Source organism: Hippopotamus amphibius, chromosome 12, assembly GCF_030028045.1.
Source record: "Hippopotamus amphibius kiboko isolate mHipAmp2 chromosome 12, mHipAmp2.hap2, whole genome shotgun sequence".
Classification (NCBI taxonomy): Eukaryota; Metazoa; Chordata; class Mammalia; order Artiodactyla; family Hippopotamidae; genus Hippopotamus; species Hippopotamus amphibius.
In genome coordinates, this window is record NC_080197.1 from 68767803 (window position 1) to 68786916 (window position 19114).

The 19114-nt window shown below is 35.5% G+C and overlaps 1 protein-coding gene across 1 annotated transcript in view; it reads right to left on the minus strand.

The window, feature by feature from the left end:
* Nucleotides 1-10367, minus strand: part of ATF7IP (activating transcription factor 7 interacting protein) — a 179999-nt gene extending 169632 nt beyond the window's left edge. Inside the window, exon 1 of the mRNA XM_057702207.1 lies at nucleotides 10185-10367. The gene's annotated coding sequence lies outside the window, so the exon portion shown is untranslated. The remainder of the gene's footprint in view (nucleotides 1-10184) is intronic.
* Between the last annotated feature and the right edge of the window lie 8747 nt (nucleotides 10368-19114).

Sequence of the window (19114 nt, forward strand, 5' to 3'; positions counted from 1 at the left end):
AATAAATAAATAAATAAATTTATTTTTAAAAAGTCAATTATATACTCTAACAACACAATAAAAAATTATCATTAATAAAAAAAATGCTAATAGCAATTAATGTGAGAAAATGGCTGCTTTTTCACCATGATAAGGCTCAGTGAATTTAGTAAACTTGAAAGGTTTTTATTCTTTAAAAACTCTGGTGGTGTTTTTGTTTTTTGTTTTTGATTTATTTAATCTAATGAATAGGTCATAAAGTTGGACTCTCTCACAAACCTTTGCAAATAAACTACTTTTCTAAATGCATATTTTTCCCACAAGTGACTGGCATTATCAAACCTACTTTTCTAAGTTACTTTTTAAATGGATTTAAGTTCTAGCGCCAATAATAAAGAATACTGTCATTTTCTATATATTTCCTTGTACTGCAGGGCTCCCTAGAGCTGCACATAGCTGCCTCTTAGTAAATATTCACGTCTTACTAATAGATTCATCAACTGATTGAAGGCAGAGATGAAAAGTGCGTCAGGAACAAATGCTAAGCATTTTATATAACTAATCTCATTTAATCCTCAAAATAAACCTACCAGGTAGGTGGTATCACCATTTTATATGTAAGAAATACTGCTGGGAGACACTAATTGGCCAGGTTCCAATACAAAATTACTATACTTTCCACTTCACTATATTACTAACTGGTTTTAGGAAAATTCTTTGCCTTTTCTTTGGTTCTTTTTTTTTTCTTCTTTCTTAGTTTGCTTGCATATTTTTAATCTGCCATTATATCACTTAAAATAAGTTTGATGAGGAAGAAAATTACACAAACAACACAAAATAATTATGTCATTCCATCTTTCCATCAAACTCATTAATTTGCATACACATCTTTCAGAATTGTTTTAGAAACTTATTAGTAGGTAAACAATGGTGTTTTCTTAATTTTTTCCTATTTCTTAATGAATGAGACTGAAGAATTTTTTCCGAAAGTTATTTTACTATTTATAATTTTCCAGATGAAAAGTGCCTGTCAGATCTTTTGACAATGTATCCAGTGGGTGCTGGGCTAAGTAAACTTCAGGGTTATAGTTAAAAAAAAAAAAGTTCTGACATCTGTGGATTATCATGAGTTAAATGAAAGGAGCTAGAACATCTTAGTCTTTTTTTTTTTTTTGCACCTAAAACAAAGGGATTCTATTCTTTCAATAAGCAATATTTATTGAGTATTAAGGTAGGTATTGTAGAAAGCAATTTTATACTTTTAACAGCAGTCTTATTATACCTAATTAGAAGGGGTTTGTCTTTAATATGTGACATTTGTCAGGTACATCAATAAGATAAAATTCCTAACTGCAAGGAAGCTTATAAAGTACTACACAAATAACTATAAACATAAAAGTTGAAAGGAATAAATGACTTTAAAAGAGATACAAAAGTAAAGCAAAGTAAAAAGAGAACTTCCAGCTGAGGATAACAACATCCTTTATTAGGCACATTATGTAGGCACCATTGCATCAACGACTTTTTACTTACAAAATCAAGGATTAATATCAGAGTATGTTTGCCTGAACATACTATTTTCTTTCCTTTCTCTGCGATTTTGAATACCCTCTTTATTCCTTTTAATAAAAATATACTTCTAATTCTTCCTTTAAAATACAACGCTTCTAAGGTTTCCTTGATCTCCCCCTAACAGAGTCCCACTTTTTGTGCCTTACACAAATATCTATTGTGCTACATTTATCATCCACAGAGAGCTATTTTTAATTATTTGCTTTTTACTTACTTATCAGGTAAGTTTTACCTGTAAGCAAAGAATTTATGACAAGTTTTTTTACCTGTGTATATTACAAGGCCCTCAAAACACACACTTTCCATCTTGAAAAATAGTATGATTTGTACATAAAAATGAAGAAAAAATAGAATCTGGATAAAATAATGCAAACATAAATTCAACTTTGAGACTAAAGAAGCAGTTCAAACAACTGTCACTCAGAGTTTACCTGCAGTTCTTCTCCCTTTTAAAGTAAGTTAACCACAAGATTCAAAGACATTACACTGAGTTCTTGCAAAACTAATCATGATTTAATGTTTTTGAAGGCAAAAAAAAAAAAGAGGAAGACTTCTACCTAATAAGATAAATACTTATAGTAATTAGAATCTCAGTCAGGAATCGTGACTATAAAGCTTTCAAAATTCCATTTCAAACAAAGATATACAGAGTTATAACTGGATCTAACTCTTAAAACAGAAAACAGGTTTCAATATCAAATTATGAATTAGAAACACCACGTCTCCAGCTTCCATTAGTAGCAGAAAATGCTAATTGTTCTCTAATATCCATTTCTCTCCTTTTATAAAAATTTCTAGTTTTAGCTGAACACATGGTTGTCCAGCCAGATACTACATTTCCCAGCCTTCCCTTTCCAGCTAAGTATGTTCCAATGATTAAATTCTCACCCATAAAACATCAAAGTTATATGTGCCACTTTCAGATGAGACTCTCAAAAGAATAAGTGTGAACTCCCACTGTTCTTTCTCCCTTGCCCCTGGCTGGTGAAAGCCATGTTCAACCTAGAAACCATGTTCAATATATAGAAACCATATATTAAGCCAAAGCCACTTACAAACCTGAAGTTTCTCTCTGTATTATCACATAAGAGAAATAAACATTCATCATCCTTAATAGTAACAGAGTTTCTCAGAGCAGTTTTAGCCTTTACTGTAATCCAATCAGCTCCTAACATTTACTAACTAAAAGGAAATAAAAAAGTTCAAAAACAGTCTCTTTTCCATACTTTTCCCCACTTCTTCCTTTTCTTGAGACATTTAATCTAATAAGGGTAAACAGGGCAGGTACACTCCTCAGCTGGAAAGTCTCAGTTGAGAATGAGCTGAAGCAGTCAAGTCATTCTTTTTTTTTTTTTTTAATTTAATTGGCTGTGTTGGGTCTTTTTTTGCTGTGTGCGGGCTTTCTTTGGTTGCGGTGAGTGGGGGCTACTCTTCATTGTGGTGCGTGGCTCCTCATTGCCATGGCTTCCCTTGATGTGGAGCACAGGCTCTAGGCACGTGGGCTTCAGTAGTTGCAGCACATGGGCTCAATAGTTGTGGCTCACAAGCTCTAAAGCGCAGGCTCAATAGTTGTGGCGCACGGGCTTAGTTGCTCCGCGGCATGTGGGAGCTTCCTGGAGCAGGGATCGAACCCGTGTCCCCTGCATTGGCAGGTGGATTCTTAACCACTGCGCCACCTAGGAAGCCCAAGTCATTCATTATTGTTTCACCAATCTCTCTCTTTAGATGCTCCTAGTCTACAAAACAACAGAAACTCTTCCTATCTTCTAAGTTTACTTTTCTGCAAATAGAAAACATTATCTTTGACAATTACTAACTCAAGAAGAGATCCTTTTACAGCTCTGTCAGTTCTGAGAATCACTATTCATACAATTCAAGTTCCTTATTAGAATGTAAAAGTGCCATACACATAATTCCTGGGTACCTATCAAGACAATAATTCCCCAAAGTAGCACAGGGCTACACAAACAACAAAAAAAGGGAGAAAGGATTATATAGTTCAGCATAATGACACTACTACCTCACATCATCATCATACAAAGGGGCTCTCTCTCCCAAACTAAAGGGTAATATAGCTAGTTATTCCTAGCTGTCAGATACAAAATAACACAAAACTTTTCAATAACATTCTGAACAATGAAAAACTGCAGACATGAATAAGTGAGTATTTCTGATGGTAAAGTTAATAGGTCATCTTCGTTTCCCAGACAGTCATGTTTACGTAGGTCCAATTACAAACACGCTCAGGAAGACACTCAACTGTACCCTTAGGCCTGCCACATTTTTTGGAAGGTGACCAAGGAGATGCCTGGGTCATTCTCTTAAAGACACAAAAACCCAAAGGTCAAAATTCAAAACCAAAAACTTTCACATTGTATAAATAAATACTAGTGCCCTGGTTTGCTCATTTTGTAGCACTTAAAACACTGAAAATGCTGCCCAACACTCATCCTGTCTCTAATATACAACTTGAAACATATAAACATAGGTTGATTTTGTGGAATTCACTTTTCTGTTTTGAAAAAACTAAAACGACAGGAAAAAAAACACTGGTTTACTCTGTAGATTGCATGACAATCTGAAGAAAGAACACTGAGAAGTGATTTTTAGTCTTGGGGACTCTAAAGAACATAACAAGATCAAATGGGCAAGAATCTTAAAAGAGAAGCTCCAGGACTTCCTAGGTGGCACAGTGGTTAAGAATCCACCTGCCAATGCAGGGGACACGGGTTCGAGCCCTGCTCTGGGAAGATTCCACATGCCATGGAGCAACTAAGCATGTGTGCCACAACTATTGAGCCTGTGCTCTAGAGCCCGTGAGCCACAACTGTTGAGCCCATGTGCCACAACTATTGAAGCCCATGTGCCTAGAGGCTGTGCTCCGCAACAAAAGAAGCCACTACAATGAGGAACCTGCACACCACAGTGAAGAGTAGCCCCCACTCCCATCAACTAGAGAAAGCCCGTGTGCCGCAACGAAGACCCAAGGCAGCCAATAAAGTAAATAAATAAATAAATAAATAAATAAATAAATTTATTTTAAAAAGAGAGAGAGAAGCTTCACTAATGGATAGGTAGTTTCTAGATATTCTAGGAAACTAACAAGGACAACGCTTCCAGAACTACTTGATGGTATTTTTGTAATCTGCTATTAAACCATCACCTGACTTTTATCTGTAATGCCTCACAGAGCTGTTAGGAACTCAAAAGCAAGAACTTCACTCTCAAACTTCTTTCTACACGTGACTCCTTTGAAAAACTAGGTATCACAATGTATGAATTTTCCATACATCTAGAAACTTAAAAACAGGGACTTCCCTGGTGGTACAGTGGTTAAGAATCCGCCTGCCAATGCAGGGGACATGAGTTCAAACCCTGCTCCAGGAAGATTCCACATGCCATGCGCCAACTAAGCCCATGCACCACAACTACTGAGCCTGCACTCCAGAGCCCACAAGCCACAACCACTGAGCTCACATGCTGCTACTACTGAAGCCTGAGAGCCTAGAGCCCATGTTCCACAACAAGAGAACCCACCGCACTGAGAAGCCTGTGCACTGCAATGAAGAGTATCCCTGCTCACCACAACTAGACAAAAGTCCATCTGCAGCAACAAAGACCCAACACAGCCAATAAATAAATAAATAAATAAATAAAAATAAGATGAAATAAGTAAAATTGGGTTATCTTTTAAAAAAAAAGTATAATAGAAATCTTTCTAAAACAAATCATACACCTCTTTGCCTTCTTGAACAAATTTAACATAATTAAATATTCCTATAATTCAGAATCATTAATAAAATCAATTACCATAATGAACATGCTATAAATACTGATTCGTCTCTAGGAATAACAATTCCCAAACTAAACAATCTCAAAACTAAGTTTTTAAATTCTTGTTCTAACACTTGAAATCTGACCCCTCTTCACTATCAAGATGCCAGCCATCACTTCTTGCCTCTATCCATACGCATTTTTCTAGCAGCATTTCTCCCGTCCCTAATTCACTACTTACCTATTACAGTCTGAAAACACAAGAATCACAATATGTCAGAACTAAGAAAAGTTCTCAGGTAAAGGTCATACACAAAAAAGTAAAAACATGCAAACTTCTATAAGTGGATTTGCTTGAAAAATATCCAAAGACAAAAATGTATTAAAAAGAAAGGAAACGCTGAACAAAAGCCAATAATATCTTAACGTGATTTCTACCTATTTCCTAGGTTTATTTTTATAAAGCCAATAATATTTTACCATTTGATTTCTATCTTTACTTCCTTGATTTCTTCTTTACATGTGTCCACCAATTTTCAAGTTTAACTATATTCAACAAAAGTATTTTGGCAATAACTGACATTCTTTCCTGTACCTATTACAAAAATAATTTTTAAAAAGCAGAATTACAACTGAAATACACTATTAATCAAGATTATACTTTTTTGCTGTAATCAGCACAAAGAACAGATTTAATAGAGAATGAATTTATACTAATAATTAGGGAAACATCCTTATGAGAGGAAAATTTAATGTTATCAAAGAGACTAAAAAGAAAAATATTTATCTTTATTACATATTATTAAGTTCCATACTAGCCAAAAAATGAATCAGATAAGTTTTCAAAATTTCTCCATTAAAAAAAAGGTCTACATTAAGCACAGAAGAACAGGTTTTCAAATACTGCAGAACACTTTATCTTGGTAATCAATTTTTCTCACTTCTAACTTCCTATCTGCAGTACTTTCATGATGCTATATCCTAAAGCAGATCAAAAATGGAAATGCAGTCCTATATTCTCTACCATATCATCTCTATTAACATTATGTCATTATAGGAAATGAGTAAAATAACTCCCTAATAAAAAGTAACAGGTACCATAATTTTTCCCAGAGTTCCTAAAAAAGAGTACATTTTTGTGGGATCTACAGGAAATGTATCATATTCATGAATTAAAAACAAAAACAAAACCCAAAAAAGTAACAGTATAAACATGTAAACTTACCCTAATTTAGATTTAATGCAAATTCTAAACAAAACTTCAAATAGTTCGCTTTTTTTAACTTTGCCAAATATATGTACAAAAGTGGGGAAAACTAGGTTAGAAACTTGTGAAAAGGAATGATATGTACTGCCCCTTCATATATTTATATAGTCTATACCACTACAGCAAATAAACAATGTAGTACTGCTATATAAACAAGGCCCAGTTCCAGTCGTTGTTAACCTGCTCTTAGATTTTACATTACATATTCCTGTGAGAAGCTGATAAAACTAACTCTTACCCCAGAAAAAAATGCACATTATGTACACACACAAAATTGTGTTTATCGTGTAATCCATGAAAGATTTTAAGCCTATCTATAGAACCCCCAAAGGCCAATGGATCTCAAGTTAAATATCCCTAGTAAATGAAGCAGAACTGATAGCTCAAACCTAGTAAGTTATGATCAAAAGAAGCAACTCAAAGCAATAAGAAATGGATCACCAATATAAAATTCTAAGAAAATTCGATATTTGGAAAAGATGGAAACTAGCAGCCCAACTTTACACAATGTCAAAATAAACCTCATATAAGTTGAAAGGTAATTTTTAAGGTAATTAAAACATCTACAAAAAATAAACAGAACAGACGAACATTTAGTTCATCTTATAGTATTTTTTATGCAGAGAAGTCCTGGAAGAAATAACAAATGAAAAAGCAGTTCATGTGACTATATAAAAATGTAACAATTCTAAATATGTAAAACCACAACAATTAAAAAAAAATTTTTAACAAAAAAAAACTGCAAAAAACATGAATAGCAAAGGGTTACAAATAAGAAAAACATTTACCACAAAGATACACAAAATAACCTCAAACAGCAAAGATCACAAAAAATGAGAACGTTGCATATATATCAAATATTTACAAGCTCAACTTCGCTAGTTACCAGAAAAAAAGTTAATGAGCTATTATTTTCGACCACCAACTGGTAAATGCTTTTCAAAAAAACTAAGGTTTTACTAATTTTTTAAATTACTTTAAAAGCTCTCAAAAACAGTAATTTCAAAGCAATATTATGAGATGTAGATCATGACTCACGTACAAGGATGTTCACCATAGCTTTATTTATAACAGAGAAATGGGCAACAAAATGTTCAATAAGGAAAGAAAGATTTAGTAAGTCACAGTACATTCTTATTAAAGACATCAACATTATGTAGCCATTTAAAAATGCATTTCAAGGACATCTGATAATTTGGGATATTTTCACAAAATAAATACTATGTAATCATTAAAAAAACATATTTCAAAAGAATAACGAAATGGATAAATATCCACAATATAATACTAAGTTAATGGGGCAGGAATGAAATTATGATCCAAATAATAAACTGATTAATTAATAAATGGAAAAGTCACAAAAATCACGAAAACATTTACTGTGTTTTTTTTCTAATTAATTTTCAACATTCTCCAAATGTGCAATAATGAAAAAGATTTTAAATAACTCCCAGTAACTTAGTATTCATTCGGTAATCTAGTCTTACTATTAACTAAAATTCCAAAACATGCTTGTTACTGATAGAGTACCAACGAACAAACAGTAGATGTTCAGACAATTCATTAATCTTGGTTTTAAGTTTATACAACTATACTTGCCTTTCTAACAAAGGTAACAGCAAAACTGTCCTACCAATACATGTTTACACAGTACATTATGTTCTTCAGTGTTTTCAAGTGCCTCTTATGATCTTCAACATTAACGTAAGAGGCAATCATTTGTAAATGCAAATGAAAACATAAGCTTAAATATATAAACCAAAATATTTCACTTTTCTGGAAGTGCAAAACGAACTACACCCTATGATCAAAGTTCTTAACCTAACTATGTATGTGTAGACATATACACAAAGACATAAACATAGATACAGAAAATAAAACATATTTCAAACTCTAAAACACCTGAAATGATGTCTGGAGGGTGGAGGGGGTGTCCTGGATAATCACCCCGGAAGCATAAAAGGGAAAAGATTACACAACTGCCCTCTAAATATATTTCTGTGTAGAAGACTTCAGAGGTTCAAAAATTATATCAACAACAAATTTTCTGTTGAGAAAAAAAGAATTATTATCACTGCATTCTATCTCCTATGTGATGTCATTTTTTAAAAATCCACCAACCAAGAGTATTCCCTTCAACTACACCTATTTAATACTTATTAACGGTACTTGTAGGCAATAAAGTCCCTAAACCAACCAAGATTATAAAGCAACAGCCACTTCTTCATTTGCCAGGTGACTGACTTAAAACTTAGAGTTACATAACCAACCAAGAAAACAACTGTCATACATACAAACCAGAGATGAAGTTTATGACAACCATTTACAAGTTCTCAGCCCAGTAAGAAATAATTTGCACAATGGTAGAATTATATAAAATTATATAAAACTTCTCCCAGAAGTTTATGTTTTAAATATAGTGACACTACCATCTTAAACTAAAATAATTAATAGCATACTTATAACTACTTTAATAAACTAAAACCAGGAACATACAATTAAAAACAAATCCAACACAATTGTACCTTACACACATGTATATATGGCAGTCTTTTTTTTTTTTTTAATCAACTGTTATATTGATGATTCACAATTTCCTCCTAAAGGCCTCAGTGTAGTTGGGAGTCCTTTGTAGAATTCTTTATCAGAAAAATTTACCAAGTTTAAGTGTTATATTTTACATATCATTACAAACAAAATGCTAAGAAAATGACAATTTTAAAAGTCAAAGTAACAAAAATAATCTAACTGAAGCAGTAATGGGCAAGTGATCAGAGACAGAAAAAATGCAAAACTCAAATGCAAGCAAGATCAGAGGCACACACTGATTAAAATAAAACTTCACCTACTAAGGACCAAATATTTTTTAAAAATAAATACCAAAGGAGATTGAGATTTCTTTTTAAACATTATATAGGTTCTTGCAAAGCCCCCTGCCCTTCATATTCCCAAAACTCAAATTGTTTCTATTTTGAAAACATTCCATAACAGAACTGGTAAAGAAAGGGTTAAAAATATATTTGCAAATATGCAGCTCAAATAATTGCACTTCCCGTGCGAACACCACTAGGTGCTGATCTTTTGCTCCCTAAACATAAACTTCAATCCAGCAACACTCTTAAAGTGAAATTAAAATCGAGAACCACAAGTGGACAATCATCTTTACACAAAATTAAGTGCACAGCTTCTCAGAGAATCAGAGAAATACAAGAAAAGGGCTTGGGGTCTGTACAGGAATACAACATAAGAGAAATGTTTTCCTTGAAAAATATAAGAATTCGAGCGTAACAAAAGGAAACCCCTCCAGAATGACGAAAATTAAATCTAGAACCCGAATGGCGTCCAACAAGAACATTAGATCTTGAAAATGAATATTGCGCTTGCGCAGCCACCGCCCCGCCAGCTGCACAACTGCAGCTAGAGCCCGACCCCGCAAGATCACGTGCTCCCATGCAGCGCCGGCCCGCAGCTCCGCAACCGCGCAGGCGCAAACAAAACTCCCGCAGCCGCCATAATGCGGTCTTGACTCTTCAGAAATACAATAGTAATTTAACAAAATGTGGTTATAACAGCCCCTGGAACTCACATATACCTTTCGGGGCGGGAGATGAGGGAGGGGAAACCAAGTTCCTTCCTACAGAGCCGTCCCGCGCAGCCGTCCCCACCGCTGCCGCCTCAGTCTCGCGCGCTTCAGTCACCGCGCCGCCGCTGCCGCCGCCGCCGCCGCCGCCGCCGCCGCTGCCGCCGCCTCCGCAGATTCAAAAACAAACCCGCTTCTCCCCTGCACGCGCCGGGGCCGTTATGCAAATTGTTGTAGGCGGGGCTCGGTAGTCGTAATATTGGCCACGCCCACCGTGCTTTCATCCAATAGGCTCACGGACTGGCCGTTCCCCATGCAAATCTTCTGGTTTTTTATTTGAATGAGAAAAATTGGCCCCGCCTCCTGCCGTGGAAAAGAGGAGGAAGTCTGAGGTGGTGGCGCTGCGCTTTCAGTTGCAGTGAGGTGTGTTTTTTGAGTGGAGCGTTGCTCAACCAGTGAGTAGCACTTTGTGAGCGCCCTCTATGAGCCTCAGGAAAAAAGGAAGGAAGGAAATAGGTGGGTGAAAGTTAAAGAGCTGAGGGAAAGATTTTCCAAAAAAGCATGTTAGTTTCTTTATCGTTTATATTAAAAACTCAGAAAATATACTTCGAACTGTGTAAGTCACGAGGGAATGGCACAGACACATCTTTTCTTTCAGTTCAGTGCTGGAGCAAGCCCTTCCAGTCATGCCCTTCCACCTGTCGTATCCCTATTATTCAGTTTTATTTGGGAGCCGACCCTTCGTGAAGGCCACAGAGTGTAATGAAAAAAGATGCTACTCTGTTTGTTGGGAGATCTGGGCTCACGTCCAAGTACTCCTGCTTACTTGCCTGTTCCTTGGAATGAGTGTGTTACTCAGTTTTCTCTAAAATGGTGATAATGCCTGTATTTCAAATCAGTTGAGAGGGCTAAGTGATAGGATAAATGTAAATGTGTTTTGCAAAGCAAAAGCAGCCTGACAAATAGATGGCGAGGGTTTGGTTGTTTTTTTACATCATTTCTCCATTAAATTAATCTATTCATGCAATATTTACTTAGCAATGCCTGTGTTCCAGGCCTATATTAGGTACCTGTTCTCAAGAAATCTCTACTACAGTCGAGGAGACAGAAAAGTAAAGAGGAAACTTTTGCAAGTAATAAGAAATTAGTGCAGGGTGGTTAATACTTATTTTTATAATTTGGGTCTTTCAATTTAGTTGAAATACTGCATGGTTTTTAGGAGGATCATCTAATGCAGACTTGGAGACTCAGTAATGCCTTCCTAGGAGAGATAATCTCTAAAATGAGAACTGATTTAATAGATTTCTTGCCTAAAAGCTGGAGTTTATTATGAAATGAATGAGGAATCACTTAAAAGGTTTTAAGTTAGGAAATACGATTACATTTGTATTGCTTAATTGCTAGGCTTTATAAATTCCTTACCATAGAACATAGTACATGGATGTTCAATAAAGTATAGACAGAGGCTCAATTATAACAAATTATGTATTATAATTTATTTAATACATAGTAGTTATAAAATAGATGCTCAGCAAATTATAAATAATATCAATATTTAAAGTTCCATTCTGTAATAAGAGAAATGGGATTGGAATAATAGAGTTAATTAGGTTTCTCTTTGTCTTCTATAAGCAAATAAAAAGCAATCATTTTATAATAGTTCACTCTCAATTGTCTTGACTAATGGCAAAGGGAAGATAATTGAACATGAACTCACCAATTGATCAATTTTCTTTCTTGCTCTTGTTCTAGACTTCCCTCCCTAAAACTCCATTAGATAGTTTTATTGTGTTTGAATCTCCCCGGATATCCTCAACCACATGTTTATTGTCTCTTCTGGCATTCTACCTGCTGATTAATCTAACCAATCATTCATTGTTTCATTGAACAAGTACAGCCTTTATTATTTATTCACACAATATTCTAAGCACTGGAGATGCCCAGAGGAAATGACACTGCTTCTAATAGGGAAAGAGTCACACATTATGAGATAATTACTATCATGGAGGTATATACTAAATATAAAAGAAATGTAAAACAAGAGAACCTAAATCTTCCTCATGGAATGTGGGAAAATTTCACAGAAGAGGTGATGCTTCATCTGATTCATAATGTAGAAATTAAAGTGCCTCTCAGAATAGGTACAAAAGAAAGAGAATTCAAGTTAGATAAAACATAAATTCAAAGACACTGAAAAAAGAAAAGGAGTGGCTCGATTTTATAGGTAGGATGATATTCAGAATATTTATTACTCCTTGTGGTACCAGGCACTTTCCAAATAGAATAGAAGAAGGTTTGAAGACCCCCTACTTTGTCAGATGTTTATCTTCTTTTGTAGGATCATGGAGAAATCCAGGAATTCTTCAGCTGGGCACTGAGACAGACTGGCTGGTAGTAGGGGCATTCAGGCTAGGGCAGCTACTTACCAATCAGTACTGAAGGATTTCCGTGTTTTACCTACCATTGCGGCCTTATTTATTATATATACAAGCTGAATAGTCTTCTAGGAAAAAAAAGTGCTGGAGTAAAGCAATATCACAGAAAAAAAAATCCAGAAAACAAAAAGCAAAAATACCTGAAAAACATTTTTAAATGAATTTCATTTATAACAACTGAGCAGCGATTGAACAAGGAAAATAGAACTTTTGAAAAACAGTATAAGGACTTCCCTGGTGGCACAGTAGTTAAGAATTCATCTGCCAACGCAGGGGACACGGGTTGGATCCCTGGTCTGGGAAGACCCCACATGCCAAGGAGCTACCAAGCCCGTGCACCACAACTACTGAGCCCCCGTGCTGCAACTACTGAAGCCTGAGAGCCTAGAGTCCATGCTTTGCAACAAGAGAAGCCACTGCAATGAGAAGCCCACATGCTGCAACGAAGCATAGCCCCCACTTGCTGCAGCTAGAGAAAACCTGCACAGCATCAATGAAGACCCAACACAGCCAAAAAATAATAAATAAATGAAGCTCTCTTAAAAAATAAAGAGAAAGAAAAACAGTGTAAACTTGAAGAAGGAGCAGCTGAAGAGGAAAACTGAAGTTTCTAAGTCCTATAATATGAGACAGTCTAATTTAGTGCTTACAAAAATGAGCCCTGAAGATTTACTACCTGAATTAAAATCTTTTCTCTACTTCTTATTACTGCATGTTCTAAACTTCTCTATCCAAATGGTTCCAGAAATATAAAATGGACATGATAAAAATAGCTCTTATCTGAAAAGGTTTTTATGAAGATTAAATTCTGATAAAACACATTGAGGAATACTGGGTATATAGTAATACCTTGATAAGTGTTATCTAATAGTAATCATAGTGGTACTAGCAGTAGTAGTACTAATAGTACTTGTCAGAGTAGTAATGGTACAGACATAGATCAGCTTGAGCAGTTTTATCTGTACATCTATACTACCATTAAGAAAGAATATGAATTAACCATAACTAATAATTCTTATTATTGTCCTCCAATTTTCAGAGAAGTTTACTGAGGTGTTAAGTAGCCAAACCTGGGAAAATTAAGAAATTTAACTTCTAGGATGTATGAAAAAGAGAATTCTAAGTTGATCTCCGCCCCTTTACGTTCACCCTGTATAATCCTCTCCCCCTTGAGTGTGGACAGAACCCATGACTGACTTCTGGCCAATAGAATATGACAAATGTGAATTAATTTTTCAGATGTAATTAAGGTCTCATAAAAATTGATTTTGAATAACCAAAAGAGAGATTATCTTGCATGAGCCTGACTTAACCTGGAAAAAGCCCTTTAAAAAGGAAGTGGGCCTTCCCTGAGGAGAGAGATTTTCTTAGCTGGTTTGATGAAGTAAGCAGCCATGTTGAAGAAGCCCACATAAAAGGTTACTACAAGTGGCCTATAGAATCTTTGGATAGCCTCTAGAAACTGAGGGTGGGTATAAGCCAACAGTGAGCAAAAAAGCCAAGACTCTCAATCATATAGCCATAAGGAAATGAATTCTACCAACAAACCAAATGAGCTTGGCAGTAGATTCTTTACCAATCAAGCTTTAAGATAAAAATTCAGCCCAAATAACACCTTGGTTGTAGCCTTATGAGACTCTAAGCAGAGAGTCCATCTAAATCAGATTCAAACTCCTGACCCATAAATTGAAATAATAAATGCCATTGTTTTAAGTTACTGAATTTGTGGTAATGTGTTACTTGGCAATAGAAAACTAATACAGAAAGTCATCAAAGAGGGGAAGAGGTATCTTAAAATCTTCCAAGGTAGATAGGTGACCTTAATGGATAAAATGGGTCCTAAGTAGAAGATATTACCTGACATTCAATAAAAAGGATAGAAAAGTACTGTAATTATAGCGGGGCAAGAGGGGCCTCTGTTTGGGTCCTCATATTTTAGAGGGCCCCTACATAAAATAAACATACACACACATTTTAAAGAACACATGAATGCCTTTGTCACTCAGAACATGACAGTCAGCAGTGCCACATGGGGAACTGTGATCTTAAACGTTTGCTCTCCTAATATTTTTCAAGGCCTCAGGGGAATGATTCTCCATATTTCTTGCTCTGTGTCCTCAAAAACAAAAGGAAACTATCAGAATGTTGTGAAGGTTAGTGAGTTGAGACACACACACAGATTTAGAGTCTGCAAATATTTGAGCAGCAAAATAGGTAAGAAAAAAACTTTAACTTGTCACATGCTTCTTCTCTATTAGTACGGACAGTAGATTTTTGCATAATGAGTTCACTTGCCAATAGTGTCAAACCTCCATTTTCTTGCTTTTTTGAATGTTCCAGTTTGTAGTTCTGTAGGTGCTCAGAATTTATTGCAGTATTCCTAACATTTGGGGGTGGGGGAATTAATATTAAATAATCCATGTTATTCTTTTTTCTAATTAATTTATTTTGGGTCTGTGTTGGGTCTTCGTTGCTATGTGTGGGCTTTCTGTAGTTGTGGCAAGTGGAGGCTACTCTTTGTTGCAGTATGCATCGGCTTCTCAGTGTGGTGGCTTCTCTTGTTGTGGAGCATGGGCTCTAAGCACATGGGTTTCAGTTGTTGCAGCGTGTGGGCTCAGTAGTTGTGGCTTGCAAGTTCCAGAGCACAGGCTCAGTAGTTGTGGCACATGGGCTTAGTTGCTCTGCAGCATGGGGGATCTTCCCGGATCAGGGATCAAACCCATGTCCCCTGCATTGGCAAGCAAATTCTTAACCACTGCACCACTTAGGAAGTCTGAGGCAGGCAGATTCTTAACTACTGCACCACCAGGGAAGTCCCAATATGTGTTATTCTTATGTTTGTATACCATACATGTAGATGTTCATGAAACATAAATGAAACATGATATTCAATGTTTAAATTAGCAATTAAATTACAGTGAGTCCTAGAATTACAAATAATTCTATTTTAATAAAAAATACTTCATTCCTGAGCAATAGATCAAAAAAGAAATCAAAAGAGAAATAAAAAATACATTGAGACAAATGAAAATGGAAACACAACATACCAAAACTAATGGAATGCAGCAAGAGTGCTTTCTTTTTCTTTTTTTATAAATTTATTTATTTATTTATTTATTTATTTATTTTTGGCTGTGTTGGGTCGTCATTGCTGAGCGAGGGCTTTCTTTAGTTGCGGCGCATGGGGTCTACTCTTTGTTGTGGTGAGTGGGCTTCTCATTGAGGTGGTTTTTCTTGTTGTGGAGCACAGGCTGTAGATACACGGGTTTCAGTAGTTGTGGCACATGGGCTCAGTAGCTGTGGCTCACAGGCTCTAGAACACAGGCTCAGTAGTTGTGGCACACGGGCTTGGTTGCTCCGCAGCATGTGGGATCTTCCCTGACCAGGACTCAAATCCATGTCCCCTGCATTGGCAGGCAGGTTCTTAACCACTGCACCATCAGGGAAGTCCAAAATTACTTTCTAAGAGTGAAGTTCATGGTTATAAATACCCACATCAAGAAACAAGAAAAATTTCATACAATGTAATTTTACACCACAAGGAACTAGAAAAACAAGAACAAATGAAGCCCAATGTTTGTAGATGGGAGGGAATAACAGAGATCAGAGCAAAAATAATTAAAATGGAGGCTAAAAAAACAACTTAAAAGATCGCCAAAACTAAGAAGTGGTTTTTTGAAAAGATAAAAATATTGACAAACCTTTAGCTAGACTCACCAAGAGAAAAAGAGAAAAAGACTCAAATAAGTAAAATCAGAAATGAAAGAGGAGAATTTATAACTGATACCCCAGAAATACAAAGGCTCGTAAGATACTACTATGAACAATTATACACCAACAAATTGGACAACCTAGAAGAAATGAATAAATTCCTAGAAACATACAACCTACCAAGACTGAAGCATGAAGAAATAGAAAATCTGAACACACCAATTAACTAAGAAGGAGATTGAATTAGTAATCAAAAATTTCCCAGCAACAAAAGTCCAGGACCAGATAGTTTCACTGGTGAATTCTACCAAACATTTAAAGGCAAGCTAATACCAATTCTCTTCAAAATCTTCCAAAAAATAGAATAGAAACGAACACTTTCAAACTCATTTTAGGAGGACAGCATTACCTTGACACCCAAACCAGAAAAGGATGCCACCAGAAAAAATAATAACAGAACAATATCCCTGATAAACATATGTGCAAAATCTTCAACAAAATATTAACAAACTGAATTTGATTAGCAAACAATACATTAAAAGAATAATACACTATGATAAAGTGGGACTTATTTCAGGGATGTAAGGATGGTTCAACATCTGCAAATCTATCAATGTGATACACCACATTAACAAAATGAAGGATAAAAATCATATGATCAGCTCAACAGTTGCAGAAAAAATGTTTGACAAAATTCAACATCTATTTATGATAAAAACTCTCAACAACGTGGGTATAGAAGGAACATACCTCAACATAATAAAGGCCATATATGACAAGCCCACAATTAACATCACTCTCAAGGACAAAAAGCTAAAAGCTTTGGGCTTCCTAGGTGGCACAGTTGTTGAGAATCCACCTGCCAATGCAGGGGACACGGTTTCAATCCCTGCTCCAGGAAGATCCCACATGCCACGGAGCAACTAAGCCTGTGTGCCACAACTACTGAGCCTGTGCTTTAGGGCTTGTGAGCCACAACTATTGAGCCCATGTGCTGCAACTACTGAAGCCCATGCGCCTAGAGGCCGTGATCCACAACAAGAGAAGCCACCGCAATGAGGAGCCCACGCACCACAATGAAAAGTAGCCCCTACTCACCGCAACTAAAAAAAGAAAGCCTGCACACAGCAAAAAAAGAACCAACACAGCCAATAAATTAAATAAATAAATAAATTTATGGAAAAAGAAAAAAAAGCTAAACACTTTTCCTCTAAGATCAAGAACAATACAAGAATGCCCACTCTTGTGAATTTTATTCAACACAATATTGGAAGTTCTAGCCAGAGCAATTAGACAAGAAAAAGAAATAAAAGCCATCCAAATCAGAAAACGAGTAGTAAAACTGTCATTATGATAATTTTATTATGCAGATGATGTCATATGATATACAGAAAATCCTAAAGACTAAACAGGAATTACACACACACACACCTGAATAGCTGAAGCAATCTTGAGAAAGAACAAATCTGGAAGCATCATGGGCCCTGATTTCAAACATTACAAAGCTATAGTAATCAAAACAGTATGGTACTGGCAAAAAAACAGACATATCGGCCAGTGGAACAGAATAGAGATTCCAGAAATAAACCCACTTATATATAGTAAATTAACTTACAACAAATGAGCCAGGAATATACAATGAGGAAAGGACAGTCTCTTCAATAAATGGTGTTGGAAAATCTGGACAGCCACATGCAAAGGAATGAAGCTGTACCACTGTCTTACACCATATACAAAGTTAACACAAAATGGATTAAAAACTTAAATGTAAGACCTGAAATCATAAAAATCCTAGAAGAAAACATAGGTGGTATGCTCAATGACATTAGCTTTAGTGATGTTTTTTTGGACTTCACACCAAAAGCAAAGACAACAAAAGCTAAAATAAATAAGTGGGACTACATCAGACTAAAATGCTTCTGCACAGCAAAGGAAACCATTAACCAAATGAAAAAGGCAATCTACAGACCAGAGAAAATATTTGAAATTGTATATCTGATAATGAGTTAATATTCAAAATACATAAAGAACTCATACACTCAATAGCAAAAAAAAAAAAAAAAAAAAAAAAAAAAGAAAGAAAGAAATGAAAAAAGAAAATTCAATTGAAAAATAGGTGCAATATCCGCATAGACAATTTTCCAAGAAGACATACAAATGGCCAACAGGTACATGAAAAGGTGATCATCAGAATCATCAGGGAAATGCAAATCCAAACCACAATGAGATAACACCTCACTCTTATTAAAATGACTATTATCAAAATGACAAGAGATAACAAGTGTTGACGGGGATTTGGAGAGAAACGGAACCCTTGTGCACTGTTGCTAGGAATGTAAATTGCTGCAGCCATCATGAAAGACAGTACAGAGGTTTCTCAAAAAATTAAAAATAGAACTACCATATGATCCAGCAATTACACTTTTATGTTTATCCAAAGGAAATTCAAACTCTAACTCAAGAAGATATATGCATTCCTATGTTCCTTACAGCATTATTTACAATAGCCAAGACATGGAAGCAACCTAAGTGCCCATCAGTGGATGAATGAATAAAGAAGATGTGGTGTGGAATATTATTCAGCCATAAAAAAAAAGAGAGAGAATGAAATCCTGTCATTTGCAACAACATGGATGGATCTTGAGAGTATTTGGCTAAGTGAAATAAGTCAGAGAAAGACAAGTACCATATGATCTCACGTGTGGAATCTAAAAAACAACCAAAGCAGCAAATTAGAAACTAAACTCATAGATACAGAGAATAGACAGAGGTGTGGGGTAGGGAGGTGGGTGAAAT